The sequence below is a fragment of the Sander lucioperca genome, chromosome 8 (genome assembly GCF_008315115.2).
Source record: "Sander lucioperca isolate FBNREF2018 chromosome 8, SLUC_FBN_1.2, whole genome shotgun sequence".
NCBI lineage: Eukaryota > Metazoa > Chordata > Actinopteri > Perciformes > Percidae > Sander > Sander lucioperca.
Genome location: NC_050180.1, coordinates 11,756,030 through 11,768,697, shown reverse-complemented (window position 1 = coordinate 11,768,697; position 12,668 = coordinate 11,756,030). Strand labels below are relative to the sequence as shown.

At 38.9% G+C, this 12,668-nt stretch overlaps 1 long non-coding RNA gene across 1 annotated transcript; it reads right to left on the bottom strand.

Annotated features, from left to right (window-relative positions):
* Positions 1-9,764: 9,764 nt before the first annotated feature.
* On the bottom strand, positions 9,765-12,385 carry LOC116037690. Its single transcript, XR_004101928.2, has 3 exons — positions 12,139-12,385; positions 10,670-10,736; positions 9,765-9,802 (listed from the first exon to the last, which is right to left on the bottom strand). It is a non-coding gene; the product is annotated as an uncharacterized LOC116037690 (long non-coding RNA).
* Between the last annotated feature and the right edge of the window lie 283 nt (positions 12,386-12,668).

Below are 12,668 nucleotides of genomic sequence, written 5' to 3'. Positions count from 1 at the left end.
TGGGGTTTCATGGTGGTATATTTTAGTTACCTATTCACCTGTAGTTTTATTTTAAAATCCACATCTTTAAAAGGTTTTGTTCTCATACTCTAAACCATATAGTTTCACTTCAGTAGCACATATGCAACAATGTTTCCAGTTTCATTCCTATCTATATTCTGAAGGTTTTTGCAGAGGGGTTTTTAGGGTTGTGCAATTAATCAAATTTTAATCCCGATTACAATTTTGGCTCCTAACGATCACAAAAGCAGAGTAATTGAGAAAAACGATTATTTTGCATTATTACATGTCTTAGGTTTTGAATGAAAAAAAAAGTTAAAATTGGAAAAGTTGTAAGGGAAATGTCACAGTTCAAGGTGTTTTCACTGTTGATTTGTTTAACTGTTTCACTGTTTTTTAACTACAATAAATACATCTTTCCAAAAGTTAATGAGTAATCGTGTTAAATAATCATGATTTCAATATTGACCAAAATAATTGTGATAATGACCCTATGTGCTTGTTCATATATCAACTATAGCCTGATTTATACAACACGTTATTCCTAAAAACATGGAGAAAATGTGTTTTGAAGAAACTTTGGCAGACGTGATAGATGACAGATGGTCCATCCAATCAACTGCCAGGTATTTTTTTGAAAGTGCCTGCCCTTTCATTAAACAGTTTCCAATGACAGCTTCTTGGATTCTGTGTTACAAACTCTGGCTCGTCAGGTTAAACTGCCATCGAGCGGCCGTGAATAGAACGGTCATATGCGTCATTTTGTGAGTCTTTGAAAATCAAACTATAATGTCGTTTAGGTATGAGAATGTGTTGCTAAAGCACAAATAAACACACCCACACCTCAGCGGGAAGCTGCCACAGTGTCGTATTATGAGTGAATGCATAGCTTCATCCTATTTGTTTCTGTGTGTCTGTGGCAGTTAAATTTGTGCCTCGATATAAGACGCTGAAGGGAAACGCAGCGGTTGGGAATGAGAATGGGCTGCACTGCACTGCACACCCTGCACGCTGTCATTGGCTGGGGGTTACACACCAATGTGGGGCCCAAAGGCTCTTTGCTGTCACCCATAAACATCCCTCACACAGAAAAAGAAAAGGTCTATACATTGTTTTTAGGATAACACTGCATTTTATACTGTTAAAACTTAAAATAGCATTAGTGTTGAGGTTGTTAGTTCTCAATAAGCCATCTCCTTACACTTAAATGTATAATATGACTCTCTGATTGACTGTGGTACTGAATTCTACTGATGCTCTAAAGGCTAAATGCAGTTTTTCCCCCCTAGCTGCACTTTGAGTGGCTCTGTTTGCGGTAGATTTTAAATGAATGAACCCAGACAGAAGAGGAGGAGTTGGACCATGCATAACCTTATAAACTAGACAGACATGTATGTATCTGATGAGGTTTTCCTAGCTAAGCAGATTATATTTGATCGACTTTATTGTCTACCTCAGTGGAAATTTTTCTTCGGCTTTTCCCCAAGTACATCAAAAATTCATACAGTGCACATAACACAACACACTATTTAAAAAGTATACAATATACAGTACAATAGTGCAAATATGCAGGTAGCAGCAAATTAGTTATATAATTAATAAAAGAGAGCACATCTTATAAAAGTGTTCCATGATGCAGTCATTCTGTTTTCAATGCCTGTATAAGGAATAAAAGATTCTCATGTTCCGACTGGCCCTTGGGATCAAATCGAAATTCACATCCAGAAGGCAGTGATGAAAACTGGTTTTGAGACTCTTTGTCACTGCTTTCGTCTTTGTTAAATTGGTCCATTAAAGAAGATTAAGCTGCAGACCCCAGAGGTAAACCTTTTCTCACAGGTGCTTTATTCTATCATTCCAGTGTTTCATGACTTTATCAATCAATTTATTCCTAATGACTATAAATCATTGTTTTCTGTTTTAATTAGTGCTTTTTGGGGTCCTGGGGTATCCCAGTCAAAAGCACCCAATTCCCAGTTGGGTGCAGTTTTAATATATGTAACTATTTACTTAGTTCATGTTTGCCATGGGAACACACTATCAGAGCGGGTCATTTCGAAGGAGACAGACACACATGCAAATTGTAAAATCTAAATTAAAATACAATTATTCAAACTTTATTTTGACCAAGGTCTCTCTCTACTTTTGTATTGAAAGACAAAATAAAAATTGTTTTTCTTCTCGTAAATTATTTTATAGTAGTCACTTTCACCATATTAATAGATCACAAATAATGTTCACTTGAAATGACTGAAAACGATGATACCAGAATCAAAAAATGGTAAATAAGCTTTTAAAGTGGATTGTATTTTGGGATAAAAGCTGATTTCTATATTAAAGAAAGGTATTTATTTTCATTTTAAACAATATGCAAATTAACCGTAACTTTCCTAAATTAATAAAAATCTATTTTCACATGACTTGTATTACATAACTAACTAACATTTTGCTCTGATGGTTGTTTCTTACAGTACTTTATTATTGGTAGGATGAAGGTTAAACACACAGCAGCTTCTCTGAACTGCATTTCTGTGAAACTGATAAACCTTTCATTTGATAAGAAGTTTGCTGACAGATTACAGGTTATAGGACTGTGGTTTCTGTTAGCATGATAGCCAGGCAGGTTGAGCCATTATTAATGCTCTCAGAGTGTGTTCACACTCAGAAACAGGAAAACAATAGGGTTCCACAGCTCTGCTGGATCTGTGTACACAGCTGTACAAAGCTGCAGACTGCTTCAAAACTTGTAATGAACCATATTATTATAACATGGCTTGACAAATCACATCTTAAGTTAAATGTTAGTAAAACAGTTGGTATGTTATTTTCAAAGCGACCATGTAGCACTCCAGACCCAGATATAATGATATAGGAAGACTGATCTCACTAAGTGGCCTATGTGTTTTTGCGTGTTATCAAGACGCATAATCGTTTTTTAGTGTTTTTTTTTTGTTTTGTTTTTCAATAAAGCCTTCCCCTTGTTATGTTCTTTTCCTAAACCCAACCGTTTATTGTTTTACACGCGTGTGACATTCTCGCAATAGCACGCCACGTGTATGTATGTTTACATCAGCTGTATACAGCGTAGACATACACGTGGATAGCTCAAAATGCCTACAAATAACACGCCATTTGGCTTTAGGAAAGTGGCGTGTATGTTTACGCAAAGTCATGATGCCATGTTGTATCAGGGCAAAACTTGCAAGTTGTGAATAAATACAAGTATCTGGGTGTCTGGATTGATTCAAATCTGTCATTCAAATCTCATGTAAAAGTGTATGCAAAAGATATAGATTTAATTTGAGTAACTTTAGATCTTTCAGTCAATCACTCAGCTTTAAAACTGCTATGATAGATATGAATGCCATGATTATCTCGCATTTTACCTATTGTTTGACTAGCTGGACTCAGGCTTACAAATCCACAAGGAAGCCACTAGAAACTCTATATAAACGTACTGTCAAAGTTCTAGATCAGAAACCCAACAGTTTTCACGGCTGTCAAATTTTAAATAGACAGACTTTTAAGTTAAGGCAAACCTGATTAAATATAGTAACCTTTGTCTAATTTATAAGATATTACACTGCTCCGCCACCACTGAAGACAATAGTTGTTCAGAGAGCAGCTCTCAGATTACCAGAGGTACCACAAGAGGGGACTGCATCATTCCCACTCGAAGAAGTGCTTTTGGTCAGTCAGCATTCTCTATTACAGCATCTGAAGACTGGAATATGTTGCCTATGCAGATAAGAGAAATAAATACTTATCGTTTTTTTTACTGGTCAGCTGAAGAACTGGCTTATTGATAATCAGATACGTGCACATTAGACTGCTGACTGCCTGTTGACTTTTGCCACCTGCCTGCAGATTTGTCTTGTTTTGTTTGCTGTCTGATATGTTTTGCTGTCTAATGGCATTTGCAAGTTTCCACCGTGCCCAAACTAAAAAACGATGAGCTACAGTCTTCCCTGAAAGAAGCAACTTGATACACTGAGTATAATGACTATGGTTAAGGTCTGATTAAGCATGTGCAACTAATTAGGGCCCGAGCGCCGACAGCGGCGAAGGCCCTATTGAAACTGAAGGAATTCTTCCTTTCCTTTCCTTTCTTCTGGCAAATGCATTGCTTTTTTTGAGTGGTTTAACATATTCAAAAACTCACCAAATAGGTTTAACAAACTCTGAGTCTAACCCTGAACTCTGAGTTGATTTACCCTGAGATGGGAAACTCTGAGTTTTCGGTTTCAGAACAGCTGATTTGAGTTGGTTCAATCAACTCAGAGTAGGTTCACGCGTGTGCACCACCACAATAAAAAGGCAGCATGAATGGAGCCATGGTAGATTCACCATGGTAACAACCACAAACGGGTCGGCGGAAATACTCATTCGCACATACAGCGAGTTAAAAAAAACAACACAGCGGCTGCTGCAAAAGAGAGAGAATTTGCATGGGAGAAAATTGCTGCTAGAGTAAATGCGTATATTGTAATTTAGTGTATATCATATTTAATCATAAGTATAGCCTAATATTACTGGTGAAATGGTATTGAACCTATAATCTATTTCATTTAGGTGCAATACTGCGGGCGAAAAATAATACGCCTACTAATCCCACTGAGGCTGCAGCACCATCATTAACAGAATTATAATTCATAATCTTTTATTTCAAAGGGTTTATCATCTCCTGACATATAACACCCTGCAAAGGAAAGCAGAAGTAATACAGGTTCTTCATCAGCGGGATCGTCGACAAAAGGAAATACCATGTTTTTAGAAATAAATGTTTTATAATCTGCCTAACATAAACCAACACAATTTTTTTTATTCATGCCGATTACAAACTGTGCTAAAATGCGCCTGATACAGACTGAATGAATGAGGAAATGAAAGAGGGTTGTGTCAGCATGCTGGGCTGGTGTCAGAGGGAGGAGACAGAGAAACTCGAGGTTTCTTGAAGAAAACCTGCTCCCGACCAGGTTAGGTTCACAGACTCAGTTACCATAGTAACTGACCCTGAGGTGAAGTTACCTCTCTTTCTGAAACAGAAAACCCAGAGTTTCCCTCATCTCAGGGTTAACAAACTCAGAGTTTTCACTAAACCTGCTTCCTGAAATGGGGCCCCGTACTACGAATCAAGATCAACATGCCCTGGATTGATTTCAGTTACCCGGCTTCACTAACCCTAACAACCGCGGTCCTGCATAAGCTGTGTCACAACGGTGGTTAACAACTAGTTCAATCAACCCAGGGTTTCCCAATCCAACAACGCGCACGTTCACATAAAAGAGGCGCTGTTTGCACAGCATGACCAATTGCAAACATCTACCAGAGACGCATATTTTATATAAGAAGAGCAAACTATAATTCTACATAAATATGAAGAACACAGACATGGTTTTACAGGCAAAAAGCAATACAGTCGCTGCTTCCTAAAACAGGAAGGAAAGCTGGCAAAAAAATAGCCGAAGCTGTAAATGCGTAAATCACAACGCTTATCAATATCACTTCCCCATCAGTCAGGCACAAGATCTGACCATAATTACACTTGTGCTTTCCATAAACTGCCGTTGCTTTAGCCTATTATTTCAGTTGCAACCCTGGCAGTGGGAAGCGATCATGGGAGCAAATAAAAAATATAAAAATAAAATTCAAACCAATATGTGGCATTGGCAACACATGGCTCATGAAGCCGACAAATAGCCTATACGTAATTCTCTGCGCTGAAAATCTATATATTTCCTAAACATACCCATCAGGGAATGTTAACGTTGTCGGTCTCTAAATGTTTTAACTTTTATGAGCGCACCTCTCTCTCTCTCCGCGCACCAAGCTCCACCTGATCTTCTAAGAACGGTGACGCCGTTATCAATCGAGTATTGATCCCAGATAGCAATTTATCTTTGGCCCAAATGTGGCCCACATATGCAGTTCTCTTATGGCCCACATTTGGCCTTGAATGACGGCGCTGACCTCAGGTGAGTGTGGCTCCCGAAACTCAGCCACAGGTCCCCCTAATGTGGCCCAAATGTGGCCCACATATGCATTTCTCTTATGGCCCACATTTGGCCTTGAATGACGGCGCTGACCTCAGGTGAGTGTGGCTCCCGAAACTCAGCCACAGGTCCCCCTAATGTGGCCCACATATGCAGTTCTCTTATGGCCCACATTTGGCCTTGAATGACGGCGCTGACCTCAGGTGAGTGTGGCTCCCGAAACTCAGCCACAGGTCCCCCTAATGTGGCCCAAATATGCAGTTCTCTTATGGCCCACGTTTGGTTTAGTTTGAAATGTAAACAGACTACAGATAACTAGTTACCCAGTTTAAAAAGTAACCATTTTAATTACTTTATCAAAGTAGTGAAATTTATTACATCTGATTACTTTTTGATTAGTATTCTAAACATGTTTATAACTGGGCTATACAGCTGAATAACAGTGAATTTAAACCAGGCAGTTTAAACCTCACAGTAGTACCAACATAGTCAGACTTATAAAATGCAATATCTACATAAAGCTACATATAAGCTTTTTAATTGAAAAGATTTTTTCAGATGTAACCCCATTGTAATACTAAATTAATTACATTTTTCCTCAGTGACTAGTTACATGCAGTTTCCTGCTCCCAAACCTATAGAAACACAGTGAACCAGCAGCTATCAGGGTGCGGCAGCTGACTGATGTGCATTCGCAGACTCAAACAGTTTAGAATTACAAATTTACAAATGTTCCCTAAATACCTCAATTGCCTCAGAAATGCCATGGTAGATGCTTGCTAGCCCTAACCCTGCACCCAGAGAACCTCTAGTGCATACTCAGTTACTGCAGTAAGGAAAGTCAGATGGGTGTATGGTAAAAGTTAGCTTGAAAATAAAGTTTTTAGGCAGCTTGGACTGAATTTTGTAATGCTTTTTATTTGCACATTTAACAGTTAAGACTGGTCCTGGCTGGTTTCTGTCTCAAGTTCTCTGGCTGTTTCTGTCTTTTTAACTCTGGAACTTGGAGATTGTTTCAAGCTACAAATTGCCTTGAACCTTTTCAAACTCAAAAGTGGGCCTATGTTGACAATACCTGACCAATTTGGTATTCCTAGCTTCATGTTTAGGTTAAGTGTGTTCAGTATTATAGTTTTGTCATTTTAAGAAAAAAGGAACACATACCAATATTGAACATTTGAAAACACACTAAAAGAAAATTAATCTTAACATTTACTAAAATAGAACATGTTAATAGTATAAAATGAATCTTAACCAATCTATAAAACACAATAAAACAACTATTTACGTGTGTGTGTGTGTGTGTGTGTGTGTGTGTGTGTGTGTGTGTGTGTGTGTGTGTGTGTGTACCCCCAGGATCCTCCAACTTAAATTCAAGGCTTTTTAAGACCTTTTTAATACCATTTCAAATTAAATTCAATGCCAACTTCGTACCCATTCCGACAGAAGTATGAGGGGAAAATGTAAAATCTGTATACATTTTTCAACCCTAGAAAATAATGATGTACAAGTAGGCTACTTGAATTAAATAAAACATTTTATTTAAATTATCAGTCATTTAATACAATTTACTGAATAATAATATAATCGAATTAAATAAGATATATTACACTGCATAATTTTACTTTTACTTTTGGTACTTTAAGTATATTTTGATAATACTTTTGTACTTTAACTTAAGGGAGATGTTGAATGCAGGACTTGTAACTGACAAGTAACTTGTAACTCTACACAGTTTTTTTCTACTTTTACTGCAATACATGATCTGAGTAAGTCTTCCACCTCTGTAAATCACCAATAACAGTCAAGCATGAAAACCTGCAGCAATGTTTAACACTGAAAACACACAGCTCAGTTCAGCGTTTACTTGCAGCTCTGCTACAGTAGCAGATAGCCGTTAACATTACCTGCCGGTCACATCGTCTCTAAATAGTCCGCTCACACTGAAGTCCTGCACAGATCAAGAGATGTTAGAGTCCGATGACTGCTCGATACGCTGCCCTTCTCGCCCTCTCCGAAATCTTTTTAGACAGGTTGAGTTGAGCCTCGAGCGCAGTCAGCGCCACCAGCCTGCCGTACTGGCTCGTCCTGAGGGCCTTCTCTGGTGTCTGTTGAGGAAAACAAACACAAAACACAGTGAGGTCTGATGTAACAGACATAAAATGGACTGAGTCTTTAAAGTACATATCTTAGGAGTTTTACTTACATTTTGTAGCCTCGCTATAAACTCCCTCTCCTCCTCCAGTCCCGAGATCCCTGACTCCTGGTAGGGGACAGGGGTTTCGTCCTCGGAACTGGAGGAGGAATCAGGATTGTGGGACCTCTTCCTGGTGGTGGAGGCTTCTGGTGACTCTGGTGATGGTACAGTGGGGGTGAGGGCCTGGCGGAAATCCCTCATCCTCTTTGACTGGGCCACGTTCAGGCTGAGGGCGTAGAAGCAGTCAGCTGTGGCCGTGTTGTGGCACAAAGGTGGCCACCATCTTCTGCTGCTCGGCAGACAGGTTGTTCTTTGCCTTAAAACAGTAGAAGAGAAAAGATTGCTACAGCCAGCATATAGCTTTCTGATCACGGTCGGAAACTAAGCAATCAGGAAAAGTTAACACATTGAACATTTAAAATTAAACAGCTGATTAACGTGAGCTTGTTGCTCCGTGTGAGCTGATGACCTCATCTGTTGACATTTCTGAATGCCTTCCTACAGCTGCTTCATAAAAGCTTTCCACACAAACTAACGTACATGTGTCATTAGTATAGAAAAAAAAAATTTGATTTTAACTGTGTCGGGCTCAGACACAAACTTCTTAATGCCTGTCGGACGCGGGCCGGGCTCGCACAGAAAAATTCGGCCCGATCCAGACTCTAGTGTGTGTGCATAACGTTATGAGCAGTTTGCAGTTCACTGTGCCGCTAACTGCTCGCATCATCTGTACCGATGATCTAACATGTCCAGGGATACCATATATCGTCTGCAAAAACTCCCACAGTTGTGCACAAGGTCTAGGATACTGTACATCAAAAACATAAAAAGCCTTAAAGCAGGCATCTACTGCCCCAAGAAGAGATGGGTGCTCCAGGGCATGTCCATGCACTATAACAAAGGCTTGCGATAACAGATGCCTGTCCCCAAGAAGAAGCACATGTGGGACCTCTGTGCTTGTCCTTTTCGTAAGGTATTCAGCGATGTTTGTTCCAACGTGTAGAGAGAGAAAAAACTTTATAAAGACACCTTTACTTCAGATATTAACCCTCGTGACAGGCATAAGCTTGAGTGATAAAATGAAGGCCAAAATTATATATAATCTATGTGGATTTAAATTATGTATTAAGTAATGGGTTAACAACTGGAAAACTATGTCTTTCTGTGTTTGCTCTAACAACATTTCGTTTTAATAATGATAACAATAAACTGAAACAGATCATTGTTGTGCAGTGGTTTGGTCTGACACATGTGTGTGATAGGTCTGAGAGAGGTAGGTAGTAGAGGATGGATACCCCAACTGAGCCCGACTGGACCCAATGGGCCAGGCCGGGTTCGGGCAGATATTTAGAAATGATGTTCGGGTTCAGTCACATCACAACCAATTTTAAGCGGGAAATAAAAGGAAAATGTATTGAGGTCTGCAAATCTTCAGACAATCTGTTACAATACTTGCTGACGCTTGTTTTATTTGTTACATTTGTATTAACTCACAGGCTGCTCACCTATGAAAGCTTTTGTAGATTCGGCGTAGCTGGGGCGGACCGTCTTTCTCTGGATTTTGTAGGTGCCGGGGTCACCACAGGTAGCAGAAGCAAAGCGATGTGCCTGTCTGCAATATTGCAAGCATAAAAGTCAAATGTAAAATTCTACAACTCTGTATCACATTCTGGCGACTACATTTCAAAATGCAAAAAAGATTCCCTGACCTTGCTCTGACTTTACTACAAAATGCTCAAATTCCTTGATTTTCCGTGCCTGGTATAGACCCTCTTAAATGTCACGGCATTCCAGAAATGTAGTATAGTGCATGCAGAGCAATGCATTATATTGTTCTTTTCTTGTTTCTTCTTTTTATCATTATTCTTCTTCCAGGCCCTAATTTGACTAGAACCGCTTGCTGTAGAAATTCCATTCAAAATATTGATGAGTTGGTCCTTGTGCAAATTTTAGGTCTATGTCTTCTCATGTGATTTATACTTTGAGATACTGAATAAGAACTAATAAGCTCTTTGTGACATCAGTGAAACTTCATTGAACTCAATCTAACTTAATTACATTTGCAGCACCTGATCATTGATTAAAATGTGTTAAGTCCAGAGAAAATTTAACTCAGGTTCTTTTTTTCTGCATGGAAACTGGTCAAATACTAAGCCGTATAGATGACATGTTTCGTTGATCGGACCAGTATTATACTAAAATATCAGTGATCATAAAGACATTTATTTGTAACAGCAGGCCTAGGCTATTTTCAGACTATTTGTTGATTTACAGCAGGATTGTTAAGTGCTGCATCAAAACCAAACCTACAGGATATATTGTTGCATTTCGGGGCAGTGGTATCAGAAAATATTACCGGCAGATACCCACATTTACAATATCAGTATTGGACATGAAAAAGTTGTATTTTGCCATTCTTATTCATAGTACATATATGTCTTTTACTAAAAACTTATAAGCTTTTATAAAATGTGCCTACCTTCAAATGTAGAGAGTAAATCACCCAGGTCCCATTCTACCAGTTTATTTTGAACATGATCATCCATCTACAGGAAAACAATAATAATAAAAAACATTACAAAGCTGCCATATATCACTTTCAATAAGCATTCAGAAATGTCAAGCAAGCAAGCGGTCATTCTCATTACGCCAACAACATTTGACAGCTAATAACATAATGAATAATCAAGAATAGTTATTTTGGCAGGCAACACACACGCGCGCGCACACACACACACACACACACGCGCACACACACACACACACACACACACACACACACACAATTCACTGCCAGCACAGGTTAGAATCAGCCAATTTCTATATTGCATAGTGGAATTCAGCTGCATGGAGGTAAAGTACTCCGTGACAATAGCTCATGCAGGTCAAATTTAACACGTTGGTCCCAATTGATTAGACTGACGCAAGACTTCTTTGCCAGGTTGTTCACTAACTAAAATGAACCTATTGGCGGGAACCGGCGATGTGTTCGCCTGTCTTTGTCAGCATTACAATTTGTATTTTGTATTTAAAGGAACTACATAAAGTACTTAATACATAACATTTAGTAACGTTACACAAACAGCTAAAACACATGCAAGCCTGAGCATTCAAAGTAGGCTACATAATCACTGAATACAAATTTCGCTCTTTTTTCTGCATGTTCACAATTCAGCAAGCAAGATGGCGGCGTTCGTCTTTTAACACAGTCACGGTCATTCGTAACGTAGGCTGAGGACGGTTACCGGTAAAAAAAAATTTGCCGCGCATTTTAACACTTCTAAATTAAAATATCCAAAACTAATTTACCGTTGGCAATGTCCGTACGTTACTAACGGTCGGTGGATTAGCTAACATTAGTAACGTTTTATTCATAAACCGCTCCTTAAACCGAGCTAGCTACCAAGCCAATGTAGCATACAATGACTCAGATATATCTTAATAAAAAAGAAAACCGATAGACAACGTAACTTTGAATGTGCAAACAGACATAGAAGATAACAACGATACAGCCTTGAAATGTCTCCATTAACGACTCCTTTGAAATAACGTTAATTAAGTTAAATGTCACACTTCATAAGCTAGCTAGCTAGCAGCTGGCTAGCTTATGTGAGTCATTGTATGCTACATTGGCTTGCTAGCTAGCTAGCTAGGTTAGTGCCATGACAAATGTTAGCACGCTTAAACGTAGCTAACGTTGATTTAGCTCGGTTTAAGGAGCGGTTTATGAATAAAACGTTACTAACGATAGGTAATCCACCGACCGTTGGTAACATTCGGACATTGCCAATGGTAAATTAGTCTAAAGTCTAAAAATGGGTGGCAATTTTTTTTGCAGCTAACTAGCTAAGTTACGTTAGCTAATGTAACATTAGAGTTTATTCTAGAAGCACTGTTTAACAAAACACATTTTCAGCAACAAACTACCGGTAAAATGAGAATGCTTACCTCGCTTCCCTGCCCCAGGAACCAGATGTGTTTTTTAAGAAAATTAGTTGCTGCTGTTCCGACTCATCGAGAGCGAGAGACGACGATGTGGGGTGACTGGGGGTTACGTCAGTTGAAGAGGTGCGCTTGTTTTTCCCTGTGTGAAGATCCAGCGGGCGGGGTGCCAGATAGAGCGATCTCTTCAATGTGTTTCTGTCTTCGCCCGCCGTAGTTCTTTGCTGGTATTTATTTGTAACGCAAATCGTGATAGGATTTATATTTAATAACGTTACTTGAATAAAACGAAGCTAAAACATAAAGTTATTATTGTAATATCGTTAGACTGTTTTTAAACTAAGCTAAACCATCTGATCTAATCTACGAAACAAACGTTTTTTATACGTCTTTTATGTCACGTTTTTTATTCTTCCCATACCATGTCATGACTCGTGTGTGTGTGTGTGTGTGTGTGTGTGTGTGTATATATATATGCGTGTGTGCGTGCGTGCGTGCGTGCGTGTTAAAACAATGTCATCCAAAATAAGGCGGAT